Source organism: Pristis pectinata, chromosome 12 (assembly GCF_009764475.1).
Source record: "Pristis pectinata isolate sPriPec2 chromosome 12, sPriPec2.1.pri, whole genome shotgun sequence".
Classification (NCBI taxonomy): Eukaryota; Metazoa; Chordata; class Chondrichthyes; order Rhinopristiformes; family Pristidae; genus Pristis; species Pristis pectinata.
Window position 1 is genome coordinate 39,467,364 of NC_067416.1, and position 27,764 is coordinate 39,495,127.

At 41.3% G+C, this 27,764-nt stretch overlaps 1 long non-coding RNA gene across 1 annotated transcript; it reads right to left on the minus strand.

The window, feature by feature from the left end:
* Window positions 1–17,192: 17,192 nt before the first annotated feature.
* On the minus strand, window positions 17,193–19,888 carry LOC127576943 (uncharacterized). The gene is made up of 3 exons (XR_007957296.1): window positions 19,742–19,888; window positions 18,497–18,627; window positions 17,193–18,295 (listed from the first exon to the last, which is right to left on the minus strand). It is a non-coding gene; the product is annotated as an uncharacterized LOC127576943 (long non-coding RNA).
* Between the last annotated feature and the right edge of the window lie 7,876 nt (window positions 19,889–27,764).

Sequence of the window (27,764 nt, forward strand, 5' to 3'; positions counted from 1 at the left end):
AAAGCAGAAGAGGAGAAGTGACAAAAGGGATGGTAGAACAAGGTGAAAGGGCATGATGATGAGTCTAGAGGAGGTGTAAATGGGAATAACAGAGTCATATCTTTAATTGTAGATCTCAATGTTGAAGTGACGATGAGGGTCTATTCTGCAAGTTTACTTCAAGCATCTTTGGAATCGTGTAGGAAGCTGAGGGTAGAGGTCAGAGTGGAAGGGCATGAGAATTATTGTGTCAGACGACTGGGAGCTCAGGGTCTCATTTGTAGTCTATATTAGTGGGGAACATGCCAGGGATCATGGGCTTCTGACATCAGGGAATGATCGGGGCAAATTCATAATCTGCCTCTGATGTGTGGGAGTGCCTTAGAACTTAATAGCAGTGAAGGAAGCCAAAGCCTTAGGCATGATAGCAGTGAGGGAGTATTGTAGGGGTGGAGCCTGATCATTTCTCCAGATAGCCATCTAATGTGACCTTATCCCTCATTAGAGTTATTTTTCAGAATCAAATATATGTGCATTGTACTTCTGCCTTTGTGTAAACACAACATTCAAGCCCAAAGATGGTCACAAATTATGAAAGGCTGGCTATAAGGCAGAGCAGTGGGATTTCAACAGTGCTGACCAAGAAACAGGTCAGAGCCAGGGAAGAGAAGAGGAGATGAAATTCACGGCTCCCCATGTAGTAAGTTGGTATTTCTGTCGAAATTTCAGGTGCAGAATCCGGACCACTTCTGACTAGTGTTTTCCTCTCTGAGGGCAAAATCTGGCAGCAGTAACTATCCCATAACTGAGCAGATAATCTGATAAGTAATTGTCCCACATCTGACCAGGAGCAATTGCTGTCCTGTAACTGACCAGGGGCAGTAACTCCCACATCTGACCAGGAGCAATTACTGTCCTATAACTGACCAGGGGCAGTAACTGTCCCAAATCTGACCAGGAGCAATTACTGTCCTGTAGCAGACCAGGGGCAGCAACTGTCCTACATCTGACCAGGAGAGATAATGACCCTACATGTGACCAGGAGTAGTTACTCCTCTGTATCAGACCATGACCAATAACTGTTTTGTATCTGATCAGGAGCTGTAACTGTCCCGTATCTAAGTAACAAACTGCTGGAGGAACTCAGCAAGTCAGGTGACATCTGTGGAGGGAAATGGACAGTCGACTTTTCGGCTCGAGACCCTTCATCTCGACGGAAAGGTAGAGGGAAGAAAGCCGGTTTCAAAAGGTGAGGGGAATCATACCACTAGCTTTATCTCTCCAATATCAGACCAGTAGTTATCATTGTCCTTTATCGGATCAGAAGAAGCAATGGGCCTATATCTGATCGGGAGCAACAACTTGCCTGTATCTGACCAGCAGCTGTTATCTATCTGACCAGAAGATGAATCTGTCCTGTATCAGATCAGTAGTTGTATTAGAATTTTATCTGACCTGTATCCGACTAATAGCTATATTTGTCCTTTATCAGGCCAGGATATATATCCCAGACCAGACAACAAGTCTCGACCCAAAATGTTGACTGTCCATTTCCCACCACAGATGCTGCCTGACCCGCTGAGTTCCTCCAGCAGCTTGTTATTTGCTCTGGATTCTAGCATCCACAGTCTCTTGTGTCTCCAGGACGTACATCTAATGAGAAGCAACAATGGACTTTTATCTGACCAATTGGTGCATTATGCCAGTAACTGTATCAGTCCTGTATCTGACCAAAATCTATGCTATCATACCTATAGCTGTATCTGTCTTGTGTCTGACTAGTAGCTGTACCTGACCAACCATATCCTATCTGTATCACATTGTCAAAAGGACAGGAACTCTGACTGTGCAGCACTCTCTTTCCCTCAATGTCTCACTGAAATATCTGCCTAAGGTATGTGCTCACGTTTCTGAGCGGGCCTTGAACCCATAGCCTTCTGACACAGAGCTGGAGGCGTCTTAATTCAGCCTGGGTTGATACTTTGCAGCAGTTTGTGCCAAAGTGGGGTTGAACAAGAGAATCAGATCACAGATATCCGGTGCAAGACTACTTCCAAGTAGTCACATAATTTCCAGGCTTTGGATCATGCCCAATATAAACCTTAACCATTCATCGGATTTCTTAAGAAATATTTAAAATTATTATGTTTAGCATCAGCAGGAAGACTGGAATCCTCCTTGCTCTGCTTTGAGAAAGAGGAGATTTTTGGCAAGTAGATAATTGTCTGGAATACACTGTATAGTAAAATAACTTCAATGGTCCATTGGTGGGATGATATAGACTACCCCATGAAAGGGGGGACATATCAGTGCATCACAGTTCCTAATTTCAGTGGTGTGTCAGTGAGAGGCACTGAATAATTCCAGTCCCCATCAAAAGTGAAGGCTACTATGAGGAATCTATTCAGTTAAAGTAGGATGAGCTCTCTCCTCTGCAGGCTGCAATTTGCAATACAGCAGGTTGGAAGAGGTGCAGGTGAACCTCTGCCTCACCTGGAAGGGCTGCTGAGGTCCTGAGATGGTGGTGAGGGAGGAGGTGAAGAGACAGGTGGTACACCTCCTTCGGTTGCAGGGGAACATGGCAGGGGATGGGGAGAGGTGGGTGGGGAGGGATTAGTGGACCAGGGAGTCCCAAGCAGAGAGGTCCCCGTGGAAGGCAGAAAGTGGAGGGAGAGTGGAAGATGTGACTGGTGGTGAGGTCACATTGCGGCTGGTGGAAATGGCAGAGGATTAATGGGTTGGATGCGGAGGCTGCTGGGGTGAAAGGTAAGAACCAAGGGAATTCTATTGCTGTTCTGCCTAGGGAAGGGGTGTGCCTGTGGTCGGGGGGGGGGGGGGGCTGTTAGAGCAGTTGTGCGGGAAATGGAGAAAACACATCAGGTATTTCCCACAACTCACATGTATTTCCTCTATTTCCCGTACCTGCCATATTTTTCAAAGAATTTGCTCCAACTAGTCACTCCTAATACATCCTAGTTCTTTTCTAAAAATACAGAACGTTTTCAATAGGGCCACAGTTAACATTTGAATAAAATAAGTGATAAGGATCAAAGGTTTACAGTTGCAATACACATCCTTGCATTTCCTGTCTGAAAGTGCTACAGTGGTATAAATAAACTCAAAAGTACTGATTCACAACAGTTTTGGGCTTTAGTTAGCTCAAATGACACTTTAAAGGAGGTGGGGGTGACTAATTGTCGCTGTACATACAGCATTTTGCTGTGTTTTCCTCACCCTTACATTATGGAAACAACACACAGTGGAAGAAAGAGGCCAGTGGAAGATTGCAGGTGCAGCCCCACTTTCTTACTCACTGTTTAAAGCACTCCCACATGCTCATCTATGGCCGTGCCTGTCTACCAATGTAGTTCTTGTCCAAAGGAAGTGGTCTGAATTCTACTTTCTGCTTTGGGAAACATAGTTTGTATTTTTAAACACTGAACTAAAATAACAGCCTGGTATTTTCCCCCATCTGACGTGGCGGGACAGTCTTTGAGTCATTATTTGAAAGAACAAGTGTACTGAGTTAACCAAGGACCTCATCTTTTGGATTTATTCCATTTCTTCAGAACTCGATTAGGGCCCATCACAGTTAACCTAGTGATGATGACATTGAATTTTAACACTCCCAATCTGGTGACCTTGTCCTGTTTTCCTCTGGGACAATGGAAAGAGAGCAGCTTACATTTGGAAAATGGCATTTCCAGTGAGTGAAACACAATCTTGCAGATGGAAATAAGAGTGTGAAACTTTCAACTTTAGCATGGTTGTAAACTAGGTGAGATGGGGTAAGGTGCCTTATTGAATCTTCAATTTATTCAACGATTTGTTATCATCTGTGTAATGGAACTCCCACCACATAACCTCCACCCGCAATCAAATTCATGAGAAAATTTCTCAAAGAGGGATTCTCCCTACTGATTTTATATGATGTTCAAAGAAACAGGAAGAGGATTAAAGTCAAACAATATTGTTCTTTTTTTCTTTAAAAACATCTCTTACTTTGAATTATTTTGCTTCTTGTATTTTGAATCAGCCTTACAGGTGACTCTCCATGTCTACCGGAGACACAAGATGCTGGAATCTGGAGCAACAAACACAAAATGCTGGAGGAACTCAGCAGATCAGAGAGCATCTGTGGAGGGAAATGGATCAGGAGGAATTCCTTGCCGTAATTAAGAGGTCTTCTCCAAATAGAGACAAATCAGAATCCAGCCTCCCTCACAGGAGTTTGAAATTCTGTCATCTGTCATTTCAGAATTCTGGGTCCATCCACTTTAATGGTGGGCAAGGAGTTGTCTATAAATAACACACATGTGGCTGCAACACCAGCAGTTTATATAGAACTGGTTAATTCTGATTTTATGTGCTGCATGCCCTCGTCACACATGATAAGAGCTCTTGTATATTGAAAGAAACTGCAGAGCCAACTGACCTATAAACAGGATATTGTCTGCCTCTCTCATCAGAGTGTATGATATTCCTTGTTGCTAATAAATTGTCCCACACATTAAAATAGTAACCACATTTCAAAAAGTACCTAGTTGGCTACAAGAATGTTCTGAGATCTTGAACGATAACTGCAAGTCTTCCTTTCCACTGATGGAGGAGACTACCGTAGAGACCATTGAGTAGTAAATCCCATACAATTTCATTGACTTTATATATGGGTGTTTTCATGGAAAAGCACAAAGATTTTACAGGGCCCCAACAGGATGCAGGGAGGATGTTTCCATTGGCAGAGAAGTTTGGAATGAGAGATCACAATCCCAGAATAAGAAGGAGATAATTTAGGATTGAGATGAAGAGTTTTTGTTAACTCAGGGGATGGTGAATTGTTGGAATTCTTTGCCCCCTACGATAGTGGACAGTCACTCATCAAGTTAATTCACAACCCAATACCGATAGATTTCTGGATATTAAAGGAATCAAGAAGCATGGGGACACTGCAGGAAAATGGAGCTGAGATAGGAGATCAGTTGTAATCTTGATGAATGATAGAGCTGGCTCCAAGGGTCAGATGGCCTACTCTTGCTCCTAGTTCTTATATTCTTATTTTCTGAATTGAAATGGGTGCTCCATGTACAAATGTATCCTTAGCTATTTGCAAACGTGGTCAGTATCTGATGTGCTGAGAATAACACTAATAATGGATAAAAACATTAGGTTAAATTTCTATTCATTACTGAAGTGAATGTAGGAAATATGGCAGTCAGATTGCACACATGCCTCCATAAAGCGATATGATAATGACCAAATGATACGCTTTTAGAACATAGAGCACTGAATAGTACAGCATAGGAACAGGCCCTTCAGCCCACAATGTCTGCGCCAAACACAATGCCAAATTAAACTAATTCTCTTCTGCCTGTACATGATCTATATCCCTCCATTCCCTGTATATTCACATGTCTTACAGCCTCTTAAATGTCACTATCTGTTTCCACCACTCCCCCTAGCAGACCATTCCAGGAACCCACTACTCTCTGTGTAAAAAACTTACCTTGCACATCTCCCTTAATCTTTCTCCCTCTCAACTTAAATGTGTGTACTTGACATTTCTACCCTGGGGAAAGATTCTGGCTGTCTACTCTATCTATATTTCTCATAATCTTACAAATTTCTATCAGGGCTCCCCACAGCCTCCAACACTCCAAGGAAAACAACCCTTATAGCTCATAGCCTCTAACCCAGGCAGCATCCTGGTAAACCTCTTCTGCACCCTTTCTAAAGCCTCCACATCCTTCTTGTTATGGAGTGACCAGAACTGCACACAATACTCCAAGTGCAGCCTAACCAAAGTTTTATATAGCTACAACATGACTCCCTGACTCTTGTACTCAATGCCCCGACCAATGAAGGTAAGCATGCCATATGCCTTCATTACCACCCTATCGAATTGCATGGGCACTTTCTGGGAGCTATGGACTTGGACCCCAAGATCCCTTGGTACATCAGTGCTGTTAAGGGTCCTGCCATTAACTGTATACTTTCCCCTTACATTCAATCTCCCAAAGTGTAACACATCATACTTGATCGGATCAAACTCCAACTGCCATTTCTCTGCCCATATCTGTTCCTGATCTATATCCTGCAGCATCCTTCGACAGCCCTCTACACTGTCCACAACTCGACCAATCTGTGTGTCATCTGCAAACTTACCCACACATCTGCATTTTCGTCCAAGTCATTTAAATACATCATAAACAACAGAGGCCCCAGCATAGATCTCTGTGGAACACCACTGGTCATTTTTATTGATATGTTGCTGAAGTAAAGGTATTAGGAAAGTTGCTCGGGAGAACTCAACTGCTCTTCATTGAATAATGCCACAAGATCCTTTACTTACTCATGAAGGGGAAGACAGGACCTCAGTTTAATGTCTCACCAAAGAGAACTGAATTTATCACAGGGGTCACAGATACAGCATGGAAACAGACTCTTCGGCTAACCAAGTCCACACTGACCATCAGATGTCCATTTACACTAATCCTAAATTAATCCCATTTTTTGTTCTTCCCACATCCTCATAAACCCCTCCCAGATGCTACCACTCACCTACACACTGGGGGCAATTTAAAGAGGCCAATTAAACTACCAACCTGCATGTGTTTGGGATGTGGGAGGAAACCAGAGCACCCAGAGGAAACCCATACATTCACTGGGAGAACATGCAAACTCCACACAGACAGCACTCAAGATTAGGATTGAATCTGGGTCTCTTGTACTCTGAGGCAGTGGCTCTACTGGTGGCACCATGGTGCCACCCGAAGTATGCCATTGTCCTATGGCACTAAGGGGCTAAAATTGGTATTGATCTGTTGCACAAGATGGGTGATTTCAAATTAGTGTTCTCTTTGCTCTCTGGGAGAGGAAACCAGGCAGTCTGTAAAACGTGGGGCCAACTTACTATTGGCTGCTCTGTACTACAACTCAAAGCAGATTTCAGCTTCGAACACTTCCAACTCAGACAGGATTTTATACCAGCTTATTCAATGACATTTAAATCCACAACCTTCCAATTCAGAAGCAAGAATGTTACTGTTAGGTGGCTTTACCCTCCACAACCCCAGCGTGCCTTGGTTATTCATTGTAAAGGTCCACAGTCGGATGTAGCCCCTGAGTTCTCAACACAAAGAGGATGAGAAGGTCTGAAACTGGCTTGAAGTTAGGCACCCCCACTATATTTCATTAACTTACATAAATGACTAGTGTCTGTAGCACCTTCAAGGTCAGCTGGCCTATATGAACAGATGACCTCTGCCCCCCCGTCACTTGACCCCCGACCTCCATAGATCCAAGCAATGCAACAAACATTTTCACCCACCGAGTACCTGAGGATCCCACAGCCAAGATGCTGGAAAGGAATAGGGCTGATGGTGACAACACTCCATTGAACACAGATGCAAAAATGAACAGTTTCTACTCCTTTATTTTCTCCTTGGAAAGATCTCTTATTATCATCCCTGTAATGTTGCCCGTCAGCATCTCTGCATTCGTCAATGTGCTCCTGAATCTCTCATATTTGGTTTTATCACCTCCACACTCAACTATATCAATACTCCTTGGGCTGACATTCTATCCTCCAAACCCATGCCAGTAAACAACTCTACAGTTCTTTACTATTCACCTCTGATCCTATTGGACTACATTAATTTCCCAGCCTCCCAACAGTCTATATATCATCCTTCTGTTTAAATCGCTCCATAGCTTTGATCTGCCCTTACAACCAGCCTGCACACTCTTGTTGGAGGTTAGGAATCCACAGAGAACACATACTGCACATGGACGATGCGGGAGGGGTGGTAGGGGCAACTAGTAATCAACTATAGTGGGTTGAGGTGCACACCTGAGTGCGGAGAGGAAAGGAGCGCATGGAAAGCTGATCAAAAGTAAAAGATCAGCCTCACAACTGATGGAGAGGTGGGGAATACAAAGTGGCAGGTCAGTCCCAGACTGGGCATATTGGAAAGCTCAGAGGATATGACAAATCAGGGGAGCCCTTAATTCATGCAATAAGAGGATGCAGAGGTTTTTCTGGGTGTGTAACATTATTGAAGTCGAGGGCGAGGGTGAAAATGCTTGTGCTGAGGCTATGTGCAAATGCAAGTTGACCTTACATATAGACACTTATGCTAAACTGGAAAACCTATTTATGCCCTGTCAGACAACTGATGTCCCACTTAAAGAAGCGTGGAGAAATTGCAGAACCGCTTCAACCCAGCACTATCAGAAATCATAGAGAGTTCTAAATTTGGGACCTGGAAATAGAGGTCAGGGAGATGACTAGGTTAGCATAGTTCTAAAAATCTTGTTGTGGCACAGTAACTTGAAGACTTTTGGATTGCAGCGAGATTCATGGGCAGACTTAAGAATGATCACATCCAGTCCAAGTTATTAAACAAGCAAGATCTAACATCCAACAACTCATGCAAGATGACTGTACTTAAGCAAAACCTATGGCGGGAAACTTTGCATTTGTTGACATAGGGATCACACAGCTCAAACCTGTCAGCTTATAGGTGCAGAGAACTCTAACTGTCGCAAGCAAGGCTACATAGCTTCTGTACGCAAGGCTAAGCAGAACACACTGAATCAATACAGGGCAAAGTCCCAGTGGATGGGAAACACTTGCAGCAGAAAGCCATATAAGGAAAATTTACATAACATTGAGATAAATGAGCAATGCGAGGGCCACGTGTAGTACCAGTGGTGATTTAAAAAAATGATTTCATAATTAGAGTATCAATAATTAGGACATTGATACAAATAATGACACACCCATAAACTTTTCCATCATGGGAAGGGACACTAATAACCAGAAGTTTTGTTAGGTGCCTTTGGTGAAAGCACTTCAAGACTGAGGACATACACCGTGGATACATTGAGAACGGCTGGACAAATGGAATTTGTGGTCCTCTCTAATGGGCAGAAAGAAAGGCTGATAACTATTTTGGCTGATTATTTTAACAGACTATCTTTGCTGTGAAGAGATTGGTGAAAGACTGTTGAGGATGGAATGGGAAAACATGGTCATTGTAAAATACATCAAAATCACAACTGAGCAGGCTTCTGCAACATTATGAAGAGATGATGTTTAGACAGGCAATTAAATAGGCAGGGCATAGAAGGATATGGATCTAATGTGGGAAAGTGGGATTAGTGCAGATGGGCAAAGGGGTTAGCATAGGTATGATGGGTTGAAGGTCCTGTTTCTGTGCTGCACAACTCTCTGACTCTGTGACTCTATGTTTAAGGAAACATACATAAGCATTGAGGGTCATAAAATTTAATTAAAAATAAAACTGGCTGACTATCTTTGGCAGGCATGGTAGTGCAGCGGTTAGCGTAACACTATTACAGCGCCAGCAACCTGGGTTCAATTCCCACTGCTGTCTGTAAGGAGTTTGTACATTCTCCCTGTGTCTGCCTGGGTTTCCTCCCACATTCCAAAGACATACGGGTTAGGAAGGTGTGGGCATGCTATGTTGGCGCCGGAAGCGTGGCGACACTTGTGGGCTGCCCCCAGAACACTCTACGCAAACAATGCATTTCACTGTGTGTTTCGATGTATATGTAATAAAGACCAATAAAGATATCGTAATCTTAAACCCAACCTATGCTTAATGCATTGAAAGTGAAGGTAGAAGAGCTAAGCAAACTTGACTAGTAGGAGATATTTGAGAATGTGGCATGATTGGGTGTTGCCCATTGTAGAGAATCCCAAGGTGGTACTGACCAGATCTGCGGAGATTACAGAGTGACCCTTAATAGAATAGTAGGTGCATAGTAGTGGAATATGTCATAGAATCATGCAGCACAGAAATGAGCCCTTTCAGCCCACCTCATTCATGCCAACCTTGATGCCCATTTACCCCAATCCCATTTACCTGCATTAGGCCCGTATCCCTCTATGCCTTTCAAACCCAAGTACCTGTCCAAATGCCTTTTAAATGTTATAAATGCATCTGCTTCCACCACCTCCTCCGTGAGCTCGTTCCAGGTATTCACCACCCTCTGTGTGAAAAACTTACCCCTCAAAATACCTTTAAATTTCTCCCCTCTCATCTTAAACCAGTGCTCCCTAGTTCTCGACTCCCCTGCCCTGGGAAAAAGACTCTGATTATCTATCCTGTCTATGCCCCTCATAATTTTATAAACATCAATAACATCACCCCTCAGCTTCCTATGTTCCAGTGAGAAAAAACCCAGCCTATCTAATCACTCATTATAGCCCCAGCCTTCCATCCGAGGCAACATCCTGGTGAATAAGGCCTTCTGCCTCTGTCACAACATATGTAAACCAAGTTTTCAAGAACAAATTTTTTACAAAGCTAGACTTCTGTCATGCAGTGCCTGACTTAATATTGATGAGAAAAGCCGGAGTTTCTTGTCAATTATTATTAACCAGGGATTTTATCCATAAATCAAACTGCAGCACGAGTAAAATTGGCATCAAGAATGTTTCAAGTCATTATGGATAAGATGCTGCAGCACTGATTATGCAGTGGGAATGATATTCTAATTTCACCAGCCACGGAGAAGGGGAATCCATAGATAGTCAAGGAAGTGCTTGGAAGACTTCATCGGCAAGATGTCAGGCTTAAAGAAGCAAATGTTTCTTAAACCAGAAGGAGGTGATAGGTTTAACTGACTGCCAAGCAGATGAAAATAAGCAGCAGCCTGTAACAGAAAATATTGATGTCATCATCAGGCCAGCGAACTCAAAAATGTTACTGAGCTCAGGTGCATTTTTAGGTTTGCTCCAATACCAGTACAGATAATGCCCGATACACTAACTCTTAAAGAAACGTGGATCATGGTAATGGAGTAAGGATTGGCAAAAGGTCAATGATCTGTGCAACAAAAGTCTCAGCAGTGTGTCACTGTTGTACAACAATCATATATTGTAACTGCCTTCCAGTCCAAAATGGGGACATAGGGAAACGATATAGTGAGAGAGATGGAAGATTATGAACATACTCCATGCACGTGTGTAGTAAATGCAGGGACAGTAGCCATAGAATTTGTCAAATGATCTAGTATTGACAAATACATGAGTTTGCATATTGAGACCTAGCTAGTAGATGTACATTGTGTATGTCTGTTGAATACAATCTCCTAAAGCATCACATAAGGTGTGAAAGTGCCAGCAAGAATGTTCCAATGGATTAATATTGACTATTGTGAAAAAGGAGTGGTTCACCTTTTGGTGCTTTTAAGTGGCTAAAGGTCACACATCCTTCCCACCCAGCTTCTTCCAGTGGGGGAGTGGGAAGATCAGTTCACACCGTAAAGGATGCTTTGAAGAAACAGATCTCAGAGATCAATTGAACTTGCTCATGAAACTTTGGTGTGCAGCTGTCCTTAGATTGAGAATCACATCTCACTCGATAACAGGATACCCTCCGGCTGAAATGATAATGATTAGGTGACTCAGGATGAGGTAGAATCCTGCCCAGCTCAATTTGGAGGAGAAAGTGGAAAATGTGTAAGCATCATGGCTTAAGAAGGAGGTTCAGTCTGCATCATAGAGTTTTCATTTTGAGACCTTCCTGAAGATCAGAAATGCAAATATGGCAAATTTGAGAGATAGTGGGGATGTACAACAACTAGAAAATTGGCAAAAGACTCTAGAAAGTTCAACATTCAATGAATTGGGCAATACCTGAGAGCAGAGGAAAGAAGAATGGAGGTTGAATATGTTTATGAAGTGTGCCCCACAAATGACCAGTGGTACAATATTGCTGATGAGACCCATGATGAGACATCAAGTCCAGAACTGGACGATATTCCTGCAGCATCCACTGAATCCATTAACTCTATCAGGAAATACCTGCACTGTTGTGTAGATTAACAAGAGTGAGAAAACCAGTGTCCTGATTATGTTCATAAAAATTATAAATATGGTTCGTTTACCTGTAAAATGCTATCGCTTTTCTATAAAAGGGAAACAGTGCAGTGTATGTAGTTCTAGCTGAGAACAATAATTGTTGCTTTACGTCTGTGACTTAAGGATTGTGTCATTTGACTAACTGCTGAATGGATTGTCGCAATATTTATAGATGGTGCCAAAAAGGCAGTTTGGTATTGGTATTGGTTTACTATTGTCACTTGTACCGAGGTACAGTGAAAAACTTGTCTTGCATACCATTCGTACAGATCAATTCATTACATTGTGCATTGAGGTAGTACAGAGTGCATTGAGGTAGTACAGGGTAAAACAATAACAGAATACAGAGTAAAGTATCACAGCTACAGAGGAAGTGCAGTGCAGGTAGACAATAACGTGCAGGTCCTAACAAAGTAGATTGTGAGGTCAAGAGTCCATCTCATCGTATAAAGGGAACCGTTCAATAGTCTTATAACAGTGGGATAGAAGCTGTCCTTGAGCCTGGTGGTGTGTGCTCTCAGGCTCCTGTATCTTTTGCCTGATGGGAGAGGGGAGAAGAGAGAATGTCCCAGGTGGGTGGGGTCTTTGATTATGCTGGCTGCTTTACTGAGGTAGAAAGAAGCAAGAGTCCATGGAGGGGAGGCTGGTTTCTGTGATGTGCTGAGCTGTGTCGACCACCGTCTGCAGTTTCTTGCGGTCCTGGGCAGAGCAGTTGCCATACCAAGCCGTGATGTATCCAGATAGGATGCTTTCTATGGTGCACCGATAAAAGTTGGTGAGTGTCAAAGGGGACATGCCAAATTTCTTTAGCCTCCTGAGGAAGTAGAGATCCTGGTGATATTTCTTGGCTGTGGTATCTATGTGGTTAGACCAGGACAGGCTATTGGTGATGTTCAGTCCTAGGAATTTGAAGCTCTCAACCCTCTTGACCTCAGCACCATTGATGTAGACAGGTGCATGTACACCGCCACCCTTCCTGAAGTCAACGACCAGCTCTTTTCTTTTGCTGACATTGAGGGAAAGGTTGTTGTCATGACACCATGTTACTAAGCTCTTTATCTCCTTCCTGTACTCTGACTCATCATTATTTGAGATACGGCCTACAATGGTGGTATCACCTGCAAACTTGTAGATGGAGTTAGAGCAGAATCTGGCCACACAGTCATGAGTATATAGGGAGTAGAGTAGGGAACTGAGGACACAGCCTTGTGAGGCACCAGTGTTGAGAATAATCGTGCTGGAGGTCTTGCTGCCTATCCTCACTGATTGCGGTCTGTTGGTCAGAAAGTCAAGGATCCAGTTGCAGAGGGAGGTGTTGATTCCCAGGTCTCGGAGTTTGGTGATGAGTTTGCTTGGAATTATAGTATTGAAGGCGGAGCTTTAATCGATAAACAATAGTCTAACGTAGGTGTCTTTACTGTCCAAATACTTCAGGGATAAATGTAGGGCCAGGAAGATGCCATCCACTGTAGACCTGTTTCAGCAGTAGGTGAATTTCAGTGGGTCGAGGATTTCTGGGATGCTGGAGTTGATGCGTGCCATGACCAGCCTCTCAAAGCACTTCATGATGGTGGATGTCAGAGCCACCTGGCGGTAGTCATTAAGGCACGTTACATTGTTTTTCTTAGGTACTGAGATGATAGTGGTCTTCTTAAAACAGGTGGGAATCTCAAATTGAAGCATGGAGAGGTTAAATATGTCTGCAAATACCCCTGCTAGCTGATCAGCACAATATCTGAGGGCACAGCCAGGGACACCATCCGGGCCAGATGCTTTCCTCAGGTTCACTCTCCGGAAGACTGATCTTACGTCCTCGATGGTGACCACAGGATCAGGTGCATTGGAGACTGTTGGGCTGGGTGGTGACAAACCAATCCCCTTCTGTTCAAAATGTGTATAGAATGCATTAAGCTCATCGGGAAGGGGTGCACTGTTGTTGGCAAAGATGCCTGACTTCATTTTGTAGCCCGTTATAGCATGTAAGCTCTGCCACAACTGACGGCTGGTCTGGGACTCGATTTTGGACTGGTATTGTGAGTTTGTGAGGAGCCATTGAATAAAGAGGACACATGCTTTGTTTCGAGTTCCTTGTGCCTCATATGCATTTGTGTGCACACTCTATAAAAGGATTTTCATAGATTCCATGCATTTTCAGAGGACATATACTGGCATGTCAGCCATCTGGGTCCCAAGTACTGAAATCCCCTAATGCCTTGTCCACCTTGGGATCCTCTACAATGGATATTACCCAATCATACTTTCCTTTTATAAGACCCACTTCACCTCATTGACCAAGCCTTGGATCCTATTATGTTATGATGAAACATTAACTCTCTTTCTCTTCCCAGAGGTGCTGCCTGACATGCTGAGAATTCCCAGCATTTTCTGCTCTCATTTCCGATTTTCAGCATCTGCAGTGTTTAGTTTTTGTACTCTGTTCTTTTCTCCATGGTTTAATCTCCATTTCTCTTTCTTGATTTGTGGAAGCATGTCTGGGACCTTTTTTTCTATAATGGAAATGTTCAGCCAATCCAAGTTGTTACTGGATAGTGATGATAATGACAGTGATGAGAGGGTCATTCTATTTATGAATTATGATTTCTTGGCTTAGAAGCTTACAGCTTTGGCTCTGAGTGTGAGTATCAAATGTTAGAGAAGTCCAGATGCTGTATTCTCATGTTTCCCAGGCATTGCAAGTTTTCATTGAAAGCTGAGGTGGACGCTTGTCACCTCTGACTGGATCTGTGGGAGGTGAGTACAGGACACATACAGGTGAATTCAGGTGAGGACACCTGAGTCTGGATTTGGGCTTACATCATCTGTTTTGGTGCCAATCTTTTCCACCTTGACCATGAATCAAGAGCACATATCTTTCGTTCCTTAACAGACGGGATCCAGCAGTAGAATGTGTGTTGTACCCATGTGGTACAAGTATGTTAGAATGATGATAAACCCCGTAAAATACTCATCTGAAATCAAGACAGAAAATGCTGGAAATACTCAGCAGGTGTGGGAAGAGAAACAGAATTAATGTTTCAAATCAAAAGAGTGATGATGTTTCAATGAAGAAAATCTGGGCCTCACTTTCTTAAGTCACAACATCTGTCAATTTTCTACCAAAATTCCTTCAATTGTATCCCATTACCAACCATTCAAACTGTTGCTTCTTGCGAAAGGCTTATCAAGTGCATAAGTAGAGCTTTATTGTTAGTGTGCAGCATCCTGCAACACATCACTGACCCACCTGATCCCAAATAGAGATTTCAACATCACACCTCAAATGTCATATTGATAAAGGAGCAATTATTCAGAATCAAACATGTAGGGGGTGTGCTGATGAAAAGTGAAAATAAAAGTAACCAATAGCAAAGAAGTTAGAAAACTATCAGTTAAGAACTAGCAAAAAAAGTGATCAATAAAACAATTAGTAAGAGTAGGAAATAACTCAATGAATTTTTTTTGAACGTGCTTTTGTCCCTCAATTTCTTTTGTCAGTTTCAGGGTAAAATGGATTCCTCCTTTTCATCCACCCCAACTACTTTGCCTGGCCAGAGAACAGCAAAGTCCTCACCATCTTAAAGAAAACTTCCACAACTTCACCATCACACAGATTAAGGAGGGACACAGCTTGGCGTCTTACACTGAGGTTGCCCAGATTCCCTCCATGCAAAACTCAAAAAACTCCCTTTGCCATTTTTAACAGCTTCTTTACGCCCACATTTTGTACAGTTCTTCTGATTGGCATATGCTACTCAACTGCTTTAGGCTTTTCAAGTGACCCAGAAATTTCAGTGAAGTGGCGTGTAAAGGTCATTTCTTTGTGGCTTCTGCAGAACCTCTGCCAAAGACACGTGGGAAACAAGCAGGAAATTCCCTGGGGAAATTAGCCCATCAATAGGAAACAAACGTTTCAAAAAAACAAATATAATTCAAAGCAGTATCACTTAAAGTAAGGTGGCAGAAAGGAGCCGGTGTTCTTTTCCCTGAGGTTCAAGTCTCACTCCAGAGATTTGAACACATAAAGCAGGCTGATATGTCAGTTAAGTACCAAGGAAGTGCTGCAATGTTGAAAGAGCCTGTCTGCCTATCTGTGATGCAATGGATTCTATGTCCTATCTTCAAGAAGATCAGAAGTGATTTCCTAAAGTCAATGCAACTCAAGGAATGTTGGCACCAAGTTGCTGAGCTGGAGTCTGAGCTGCAGACACTATGATGTTTCAGGGCGAGCAAGAGATACCAGGGCATTTTTATGCAGGAGACAGTCACATCCATTAGTTTTGGTGGTATTTTAGATCTTGTGAATGGTTTGTGACTGGAGAGTATGATAGTAGGATTGGTAGGTCTGGAGACTCAGGTTGTAATAACCCAGGAGTTATAGCCAGGTACAAGTTCAGAAGGCTGGGTTGCCTGGTGCAAGGGTTAAGGAAATCTCTTCGTGAAGAAGAACTTGGGAGTGAGAAGGGGTGGAACAAGTTACTTTAATACAGATGTGGAACTAGGAATGTGCTTCCACTGAGAGAGATTAGGGAGGTAGGATTGAAAGTAAAATGCAGAATTTGTAGGATAACCTCTGGATTTTTACCTGAGCCACTTGAAAATTGGTTTAGGGTCAAACATATCAAAGATCTGAATGTGTGGCTCAATGAGTGACGTAGGAAACTTGATTTCAGATTCATGAAAAACTGGAGCATGAATGTGGAATAAGAAAACTGTTCCATTGGGACAGGATCCATTTAAACTGGGCTGGAACCCGCTTCCTGGTGGATCAATTATTAGTGATGGGACTTCAACCTAATAAAAGGCATGGTGGAGAATTCAGATGAGGGAAAAGTTATAAAGTAGAGTAAAGGGCCAAGATCCAATTAGCAATTTGGATATTGATAAACAGTGTGCGGCAGGAAGGAGCAGTGGGTTGGACATTTATCCTCTGGGGTTTTCACTAAACTTATGGCATAGTAACATATTTACATTGAACTTCATTTCTGAATTAGTTTCCACTGACTAGAAGTGACTTTCAGAGGCAGAGTTCACTGTGCCTGCCTAAGACATCATTCATTTAATATGTACAGCAAGGATGAATTTCCACCTGAGTTTAATGAACAATGCACATCAGCAAACAAAGAAGAATGAAAGATGAAGAATAAAAGATTAAAATTAATCTGAATGGCAAAGAATTTGAAACAAGTTGATAAATTAATGGTTCAAGCCAAGCTAAATGGGTTTAATCTAATATCAACTACAGAAACCTAATTGCAGATGTCCAAGGTTGACATTTAGAAAGTACAGACAAAATGGAAAGGTTGAAGGTCACATACCCCAATGAAAATGATGGAATGGCAGCAGTAAAGAGTGAGCTTAGTTCAGAAAAACAGACATCTATAAGGATGGGATAAGAGACAGCAGGAGAGAAAACAAACATTTATAGTCCCCTTCCCAATACTTTAAGAGTTGTCAAGAGTAAATAATCCAGAATGAAGTGAACTTTGTAGCAAAGTTAATATAACAACCATGAGGACTTTAATCTTTCTAAAACCTGAACAAAAGTCATAGGGAGGACGAATTCAAATTATCCATCTGGGAGTGTTTCCTGGAGCAATATGTCATGGAACCAATGAAGGACCGTATTATTTTTGGTCTTGTGCTGCATTACAAAACAGGGTTAATTAGTAATCTTAAAATGAGGGACCCTCTTGGGATAATTGATCAGAATGTAGGAGAATTTTACATTGAATTTGGCAGTTACGCATTTAAATTGGAAAATAGGGTTCAGCTTAAAAAATTAGATTAATTGGTTTGCCAAAAAATAAACAAGAGGAACCACAAGGAAATACTGCATAGTTCCCAACAAGGAATAAAACAAATGAAACATTCTATGGTAAGGTAAAGATTTCATGGCTAACTAAAGAGGTGAGGCCACCATTAGATTAAAGGAACCCTATAAAAGAGACAAGAACTATAAATTTAAGGATTAAGGGCAATTCAGTAACCAACAAAGGAAGACAAGAAAATGATACAGCAGGAGAAGATAGAAAATAAGAGTAAATTGGCAAAAAAAACAAACAAAATTTGCCAGAAACAAGGAGAGAAAGCAAAATCAGATCCTTTTGAGGTTGAGACAGGAAAAATTACTATTGGGAAATAAGGAAGACTTTGATATTAAACAAGTACATTTATACAAAGTATCTTCAAAGCTGAGAGCACAAAACAAATTGGAAGTTAGGGGGAGGGAAGCTCTTGTATTTCATGCTTTAAACGTCATGCAATCAAAAATAGGGAAGAGCTGAAGAAAGAGACTGAAAGCCAATGAATCTTCTGGACCAGACAGCCTTCCTCCCGGCTTTCTGAAAGGAGGTAGTTGCAGAAGTTACAGGTGCATTACTGATGATCTTCCAAACTTCAGTAGATTCTGGACTGGTCCTTGGACTGGTGGATATTGAAAGTGCATAAGTTAAGTGGGCGAGAAAATGAGAAACTACAGTCTGATATCAATCATTAGGAAAATGTTAGAGTCTATTATTCAGCATGTGGTAACAGGCAACTTAAAAAATCATTTGCATTGGGTCGAGCTCAATGTGACCAGCCACCCACATTTGCTCCCCATGTTAATAGCGCGGCCGCACTTACCTGCATCGATACCACAGGATCACATTTTGCTGGAGGCCTCCATTCTGAGAAGTAGAGCAGATTGCAAGTGGTGACCAGGACTCAGGCAGTGCTGGTGCCATCCTGATGGCTTCTGACAGCTCAACCTCTTTCTTAAGGCAATTGAAAAATTTGAATTGATTTAAATATTTTTAAAAATGATTGTAAAAAATAAATAATAAATTCAGTAAAAATACAATAAACTATTGCAAATTAATTAATAATATGAATATAAATGTGACATTAAGAAAAGCATACAAAACATAGTCTGAATTTACCTTTTTAATAAGGTAGGAAATCCCATTGAAATGAAGGGAGTTGTGGGACCAGATACAAAGTGCAACAAGACCCTCAGCTCAGCACGGTTCATAATTGCCACTGGATTCAATCGTGAGTCCAGTATGTTCCTGAATTCTGTTTTACAGCGTGCAGATGTGGAAGTCAAAGACACATTCAGCATTGTGGTAGCGGGACCAGATTTTTGAATATGTAACTATCAAGGTAGATAAGGAGGAACTGAGGGATGTAGTATGCATATATCTTCAAAAGGTATGCACTTTACATCATAAATACACATGATGGTATTATGATTCCTCTGATTTCATATTTGTACATAACCATTTACAAATACCCCACAACGCTCTTACTAGACTTTATCAAAATGGCCTTGCATATGGATTTTGTAACGGGTTTGTACTTGAGTAGTCAGAACAATTGTTTGGAGTAAAACTGCCAGATTTATTATTTCAACATTCATAACAAGAACAAGATACTTATGAGCCACCTTTACAATAATAAGGACACAGGACACTGAACACTTTACAGAGACATGAACAAACCTTTGATGAAAGGTCATTGACCTGAAACATTGACTTTCTCTCTCTTCACAAAGGCTACCTGACTTGCGGAGTATTTCCAGCATTTTCTGTTTTCATTTCAAAAGGAAACAATATCTGACAGTAAGACAGAGATGAAGTAGGTTGCAAGTTGCTTCATAAAGGTGTGGGGGTGGAGAGAGAATCCCTAAGCTTAAGACCCAGTGGCTGATGGTAGAGCTGTTAATTATGGAACAAAGAAAATCATGGATTTATCAAAGGCAGGAATTAGAGCAGCACTGATATCTCGAAGGATTATTATGTCAGGGGAGGCAAAGCATAGCCATGAAGGATTTGAACACATATACCTTACATGGTCATGATACTGGGTTATGGACATCCTGATACTCACTCTCGTCATCCAGTATTGTTCATCTTTGCAATATTTTTGGTAGCTCCAATAAACTCCTGGTGTCTCGTGAGCAAAGGGAGAAAAGATGGAGATGTTGATTTGCTGTTGTTAAAATCTCTCACTCTGGGTTGCTGTATTTAAGAATCAGCTGTAACATCTTCTGTTTTACTAATATTAGAAAATAAAAACAAGGCAATGAAGCATTAACATGAAAGCTCGCTTTACTTCCTGGAATAGCCAAAACCCAAAATGTTCTGACGATTCAGCCAATGAGAACATAAACAAAGGTAAAAACATTTTGGAACTAGTTCAATTATCAGCAAAAGTTGGCAATGGATGTGTTACAGGGAGCAAGTACAGCATTAGATATGTCTGTATGTAGGTCTAGATATGTCTGTAGGTAAAAATGTGTCAAGATGTTGCTAAGGGTGCAATGGAAGAATCTGGGGGTGGGGATATTTTTTGTAGGTACTGTACATAACATTTTGCTGGAATTGGCATTTATACAATGAAGCCACAAACACTCCAAACAATACTGCTGATAACTAATCACTGTTATATAACTGCTGGTGTCAACTTGCAGAAGATTCCTTCAGTGCAGTTGCATTTTTCAAATCACAGAAAGGAATTCAACATGTGGGAGATTTTCTGGTTGTTGAAATACATGAGAGGTCTCCAGCCCTGGTTACAGTTTTGTAAGCACTTGATTCTTTAATTGCAAACTTTGTGTTTGAGCCACTTGAGGCTACCTACCACCGTTTAATTTAGTTCAGTCAATCCTCATTCAGGCTGCCAATGTAACACTACTATGACGAAGCAGCAATTTAGTATACACCAATGTTAGTTGACAGCCAGTTGTAGAATGGCATTGATAGGGAGTGAGAATACCCATGGCTCACACCCACCTGAGGATGAATAGTACGCAGCCAATTAAAAGGGGATCAAGTCTATTAAAATTTACTAATGTCATGAATAGGAACCCATATACCTGGATGGTCCTTCTGCTGCTCAAGAACTCTGTCTTAGGCTCTCAATTTTGAATGATATGGAAGGCCAACATTTGCTGCCTGTTCCTAATTTCACTTGAGCAGCTATCAATGGTCTTTCTTCTTTAGTAGCTGTATTCTGCAATACATACGACCACAAGTGTACTTTTGAAAATGTGTGTACTATGTAGTATAACATTTGTTACATTATTGTTGTTAGTTGAGAGTTTACTGAACTTCAACATAGGATGTTTGTTGGATGTTCTAATCTTGTCTTAATGAACAGTCCCACAAAAGAGCCTACAGGCAGAATGTTGTTGATGAGTCTTGGATGAGTCTTTTTCTCATGGCAAGAGAGTCTAGAAGTAGAGAGCATAGGTTTAACGTGAGAAGGGTGAAATTTAAAGGAGATATGAGGCCTAAGTTTTTTACACAAGGGCTGGTGAATATCTTGAACGATCTGCCAGAGGAGGTAGTGGAGGCAGACACAATTACAACATTTAAAGGTCATTTGGATAGGTACATGGATAGGAAATGCATAGCAGGATATGGATAGGGATAGGTTGCAGCAGAAAAGGTTGTGCAACTGAAAAGGGTTGAATAATGATCTTGCTATCAAAGGGCCCTTGGAGAAGAGTGACCATAACATGATAGATTCCTACGTTGAACCATGTCACTTTCAAATTCATTGCAAAACTAGGATCTTAAACCTAACCAAAGGAAACTATGAAGATATTGCAGAAGAGCTGGTTGTGGTTGATTGGGAGTAAACATTGGAAAGAATGATGGTGGACAGGCAAAGATCAGCATCTAAAGAAATAATACACACGTTGCAAAAGAAATTCCTTAATTCCTTACAAAAAAAACCAAAAGGAAGTGCAAGTCATTTGTGGCTGACAAGAGAAATTAAAGATATTATTCAAGCAAAGGAAGAGGCTTATAAAATTATCAGAAATAGCAGTAGGCCCAGAAATGGGGGCTTTTTAGAAAACACAAAGGAGGATCAAGAAATTGATACAGAAAGGCAACGTAGACTATAAGGGTAGACTGGCAAGAGATGTAAAAACAGACTTCAAATAGGTTTTACAGGTATGTAAAAAGGAAAAGACTAGCAAGGACAAATGCAAATGGCACACAAAGGCTTCTGGATATATTAGGCAGTCAAGGTTCTTGCTGAATGAGGAACTGAAGGAACTAACTATTATTCAAAGTATAGTACCAAAGAAGTTGGTGAGCTTGAAGGACCTTAAGATAAGATAAGATAAGATAAGATAAGATAAGATAAGATAAGATCTTTATTAGTCACATGTACATTGAAACACACAGTGAAATACATCTTTTGCGTAGTGATTTTGGGAGGCAGCCCGCAAGTGTCGCCATGCTTCCGGTGCCAACATAGCATGCCCACAACTTCCTAACCTGTATGTCTTTGGACTGTGGGAGGAAACCAGAGCACCCGGAGGAAACCCACTCAGACACGGGGAGAACGTACAAACTCCTTACAGACAGTGGCCGGATTTGAACCTAGGTTGCTGGTGCTGTAAAGCATTGTGCTAACCACTATGCTACCCTACATCCCAGAGTTTTGAGAGAGGTGGCTTCAGAGAAAGTGGATACTCCGGTTGTCATCTTCCACGGTCCTATAGATTCTGGAATTGTTCCTGTGGTTTAGAGGATCGCAAATGTGACCTCAGTATTTAAGGAAGAAGGAAGAGAGAAAACAGGGAATTATCAACCTATTAGCCTAACACCAGTGGTAGGGAAAATGCTGGAATCTACAATGAAAAATATAATAGCAGAACACCTTGAAACAAATAATAGGACTCCAAGACTATATCCATTTGCTGTCATAATATCTTTTATAAACTGGAATGTATGTACCCATTCCATCTAAGCAAATTTAGAGTGTGAATAATAGTGAGAAAGAAAGTTGAGGGCTACAGAAAGACAACAGTAAACTGATTAGGCAGATACAAAACTAGCAAATAGAGAAAAGTGAGGAAATGCATTTTGGGAGGGTGACCAAAGCAAGGGAATACATAATGAATGGTATGAAAGTAGGAAATGTACAGGGACAGAAGGATCTTGAAGTGCGCGCAGATTGTTGAGAGTATAATGTCATCAAGAAGAAACACAGAATACTTGGTTGCATCAGCAAAGGCATACAAAACAAATAGAGGCTGGATTATGGTAGAACTGTATAAAACATCGGTTAGACCACAGTTAAAGTACTGTACACAGTTCTGGCCACCACACTACAGGAAGGATGTGAAAGCATTGGAGTGGGTGCAAAGGAGATTTACGAGGCCGTTTCCAGGGCTGGAGAATTATAGCTCCGAGTTGAAACTGTCCAGGCTGGGGTTATTTTCTTTGGAACAAATGAAACATGAGAGCAGATTTAACTGAAATGTGTAAATCATGAGAGGCCTAGACAGGAAGAACCTATTTTCTTTAGCAGAAAGATCAATAATTAGGCACATAGTTTAAGTTAATTGGCAAAAAATTCGAAGGGAATTGAAAAATGTTTCTTTTTTCACTCAGAGAATGATGGGGTCTAATATTCACTGTCTGAAAAAGAAGTAAAGGTGAAACCCACTTGGGTACTGAGATGACCACTTCAATGGTTGTAACCCCCAAGGCCTCTGTGGGATGTGTGATTTTAGTGGATCCCTAACATCCAAAGTCCATTTCCAGAAAATGTGTACAAATACCTACACACATGAGACACATTGAGCTCATAACAGGGAGTGCCTTAATTTAAGGGGTCCTTACTGACTGCCTCTCTAGAACCTTCTATCAACATTGTTGTAGCCGAGAGGGTAGTTGGACAAGTAACACAAGTAGTAACAGTCTGAAAGTCACAATTAGTCTTCACAACTAATATTGAATGAATTACGGCAATGGACTGACAGTTCAAGTGTAATTGACCTAAGCAGCTCATTTCTTGACCAGCATGAATAAGATGGATTGAATGGCCCCTTTACTGACTCAATGATTAATGTGATGAGGCCTCAGATATCAAACAATGAACACTCTTAAATAAGTGAGTCCAGATTTCCATTTCCTACATACTTTACAGAGGTTTATTCACTATAAAATATTCCATAGGAAAAAGAAAAGGTAATTTGCCCTATTACATTATGTATAGACATGAAGGGGATGGAATTATGTTTGGAGAATATGCAAAATAGGCAATTGCAAATTGGCATCTCATTTTGGAAAAGAACATGAGGGCCATAAAGTGACCTACCAATTACCTGTTTTCAATTTCAGCTCGACACCAATGTCAACTCTTAACTCTCTCAACTTAGAATTAAACTGTATTTTACATGCTCCCAGTGTTTATGTATGTCCAGCTGATTGCCATCAAAATGGAAGAATATACATTTTTTTGAACTCAGTTGAGTACTTATCCAACCACCTACAAACCCTTCCACAATGTATCAAACTCTCTCGTGCATCCAACTGCACGAAAGCTGATATTGTAGATAAGATATGCTTGAACCAACGTGTTTAATTGCTTTTTCAAGCCAGGAGTGGATGCTCCCTCAAGTAATTTCTGATAAATTGCATATAATCTGAGGCAATTAGATAGTTGTTATGGAAATCACAAAGAGACCCTTTATGGTAGAATATGTGCCTGAAAGGCTTGTGATGATTCACTCTGTTTAAGTCCATGCTGTCTATTTACAGAGGGAAAAAAAATCTGAAAATTAATATGCACTGGCTGCAGTGCATTTATGGGTGTGCATGGGTTGTGGAATGTACTGTTAATATTTTTTTTAATTAAACACCATTTAGACTTTTCAAGTTCTCAAAAGATTAAAATACCCAAACTTTATGGTACAGGTGGCCAGTTTTCTCATGCAATGAAGTTCATTCCCTTCTCAAGGAACATGCAGCATAGTGGGATGAAAGGAGATCGGGAAATGGGGGAGAACTACAGGTTGCCCCGACTGGACTTATTACATGATATCACTGGATACCGGGAAGGATTTGCATTCCCTTACTCTTCAGCTCACCTGTAACTATTAGCACAACATGATTCAAGTAAAATAATTAAAAGGCCTGGTGGCATGACCTATCACCCATCTTCAACCAGAAACACATCTGATGCAATTTTCAAGTGGATGTTAATTTAGTTGGCCAGCTCTCCCACAAGAAACAAATGAAAGTGCTGTCACTCTATGCAGGTTAGGTCCACTGGGTCATTCTCATCATCTTCAGTGAGCTCTGTGACTAAATGGTAGATCCCTCCACTATTCTTGCTTGTTTCAGGACAGTGAATGGCCAGATTCAAGCATAGATAGGGAAGGTCTGTACAAGGATGTGAAGGTCTCAGGTTGACTTGAATTGTCTTCCATGCTCCTTCTGTAAAACTCTTTGCCCAATAAATCAGCCCTTCCCTGCTCCCCAACCACCAGCAACTGTCCAGGCCCTGAGGCATCCAATTCATAGTGGCTGGCTTGCTGAATTTTCCTTTTTTTTGGGGGGGGGGGCACGGAAACTGTCCAGGCTCAGACTGCATGGGAAATTCATCCATTATGTTTAACTGGGTATCTCAACGACAAATTGGGCTGGCATTGGGAACATCCCAACATCCAGTTCAAAATTGGGAATGAGGGAATTGAATGGCTTAGCTGTTTGGGAATAATCAGTGAACAATTAGATTTAAGTGAGCTGGCATAAGGAATTAAGGAAGTCAGTGCCATGTTCCAATTTTTGGCATACAATTTTAACAAGTTCCAAAATGACAGCACTCTCACAACAGGGTCAGGTGATTTAGACTGGAATGCAGTCTAAGCCAACACTCTAATGCACTAGCCAGAGTGATGCTAGGAATATGATGAGACATAGGGCTAAATGAAGGTGGATTTGGCCTGTGCATGGATTCAATGCCCACAGCCTTTGTTCATCTCAGCCAGAAGCAGGGGGTCAAATGAGCTGACTCTCCACCCCTGGGAACTAGGTGCAAGGCATAGTGAGACCTCAAAGGGACTAGGCCTTTCAACTGGACAGTGCTGGTGCCTTATTTTTGACAGGAGGCAAGTATTCAGAAATACTTAAAAACTAGTCAAATTGATGTCAACAATTTAAAAGAAGAATATTATGTAAGTACTTTAAAAATAAAATTGAAATTGACTAAAAACTCATCAAAAACTAAGAAATAATGAAAATGAAAAAGGGAATAAATGGGGTTGAGACACAGATCGTACATGATTTTACTGAAAGGATTTCTGGTCAGCAGTTGAGGTACGGGGAAGAGGGTTCGTCCTTTCACCTTGTTAATGGACCAGATTGAAAATAACGTACTGAGAGGGGTAGTGTGACCACAAGTGGGTATAAATGAAGTTGAAGCTGATGAATTTGGGGGTAACAATGGCTGTCAGAAAGCCCTCTCCTCGGGGGAGGAAACCAGAACAAGAGCTGTTCGACACAGATTGCCAGAGTAAGACCCAGGGAGTTCCAGTGTTTTATTTGTTGAAGGGCATTTTCACAGAATCATCGAATTGTGAGAAAACTTACCCCTCAGATCTCCAGCGTCTTACAGAGGGCACAGCTCTATTCATGCTAATAAATGTGAGAAGGCTCTGCAATACATTCTTGAGTTATCTGCACTCATAATAAATTGACACTAAAAATCGCTTTCGTTGTGTTGTTATATGGTAGCAAACTATCTTAGGTGCTGGAGAAGACCAGGCATTATCAAAGATATTCAATAGAGGATATGTTGGGTGGATTGTACAATAGGCAATTGTGCAATGAAGCTTCTCATTTTATACCACTGCCCAAAGTAAATTGCTGGACACAAATGAATTTCTAGCTCAATGATGCAATCGTTTTAGTAAACTTCCATGAAATAATATTTGAGGGGATAAATCATTAATATGTGAAGAAGACCTTTGTTCCTTGTCCAGAAATAGCTATTCTTACTCTGTGATTACAGTGTCTCATTATTTAGGCAAATAAATATCCCCGAATACCCTTAAAGTGTTGTGGTTGAGACTTTCCCTTTGCATCACCATCTCTTCATCATCCTGCCTTTGAAAAATGCCAAATATGTGATCACTGGATTTCACGTACTCTCATACTGCATGCCAGATGAGGAAATACAAATAGTTTACTTGTCTTAACCCATGATGAGCGTGCCTTTGATTGAGTAACTGAGCCACATTAGTGTTGGAATTCAGAGAATAATATGTTGGCCATTTGCCCAACAGACGAAACCATGTGTGATTCAGTCACAGTTGTTGTGGAAGAGCCAGATTGAAAAGATGTTGAGAACAGCGTAAATCATCTTTTAAAACTCCAGCCTGGAGCTCAAGTCTGTGCATGCTTAATGAGTAGTAATTTAATGCTCATTTTGCTGTTTGTTCCTATAGGTTTGGATTGTTCATTCCATAAGCTGGATACTTTGTATTCAGATCACAACTGTGGCACTAGTTTTGGAAGGAAGATAGATCAATCTACGCTTTACACAGTGGTTTGACTGCACATCAATTGCCAAACAGTTGTGGAATTTTGAAGTGAGGCAACAGTTTGACTTCTGTTTATTATGAAGCTACAAATACAAGGGCACCAACTTACTACTTACTATTTTTAATTGTAAGTAGTATAACAGTCTGTTAGGTTGTTTGTAAAAGGAAAGAGACTTACATTTATGTAGCACCTTCCATAAACCCAGGATCCCCAAATCCAACTTAATGAAGCACTTGCAGTTACTGTTGCAATGTAAGAAATACAGCTGCCAATCAGCACAGATAGATCCCACACCAGACAACATTAAAATGATGGCATCATTTAATGGCAGAGTTGTAGAATGGTTACAGTGCCCATGTTCACCTCAGCTCTCTACTAGAACAACTCTCTAGTTCCGCCACCCCAGCCCTTTCTATATAGCCTTGCAAAATTGTTCTCCACCATGTAGTTATCCAATTCCATCTTAGAGGCCACAGAGGAGCCTGCCTCCACCACATCTGCAGGCATTGCATTCCAGATTCCAACCACACACTGCATTAAAAAATGTTTTTCCTTGT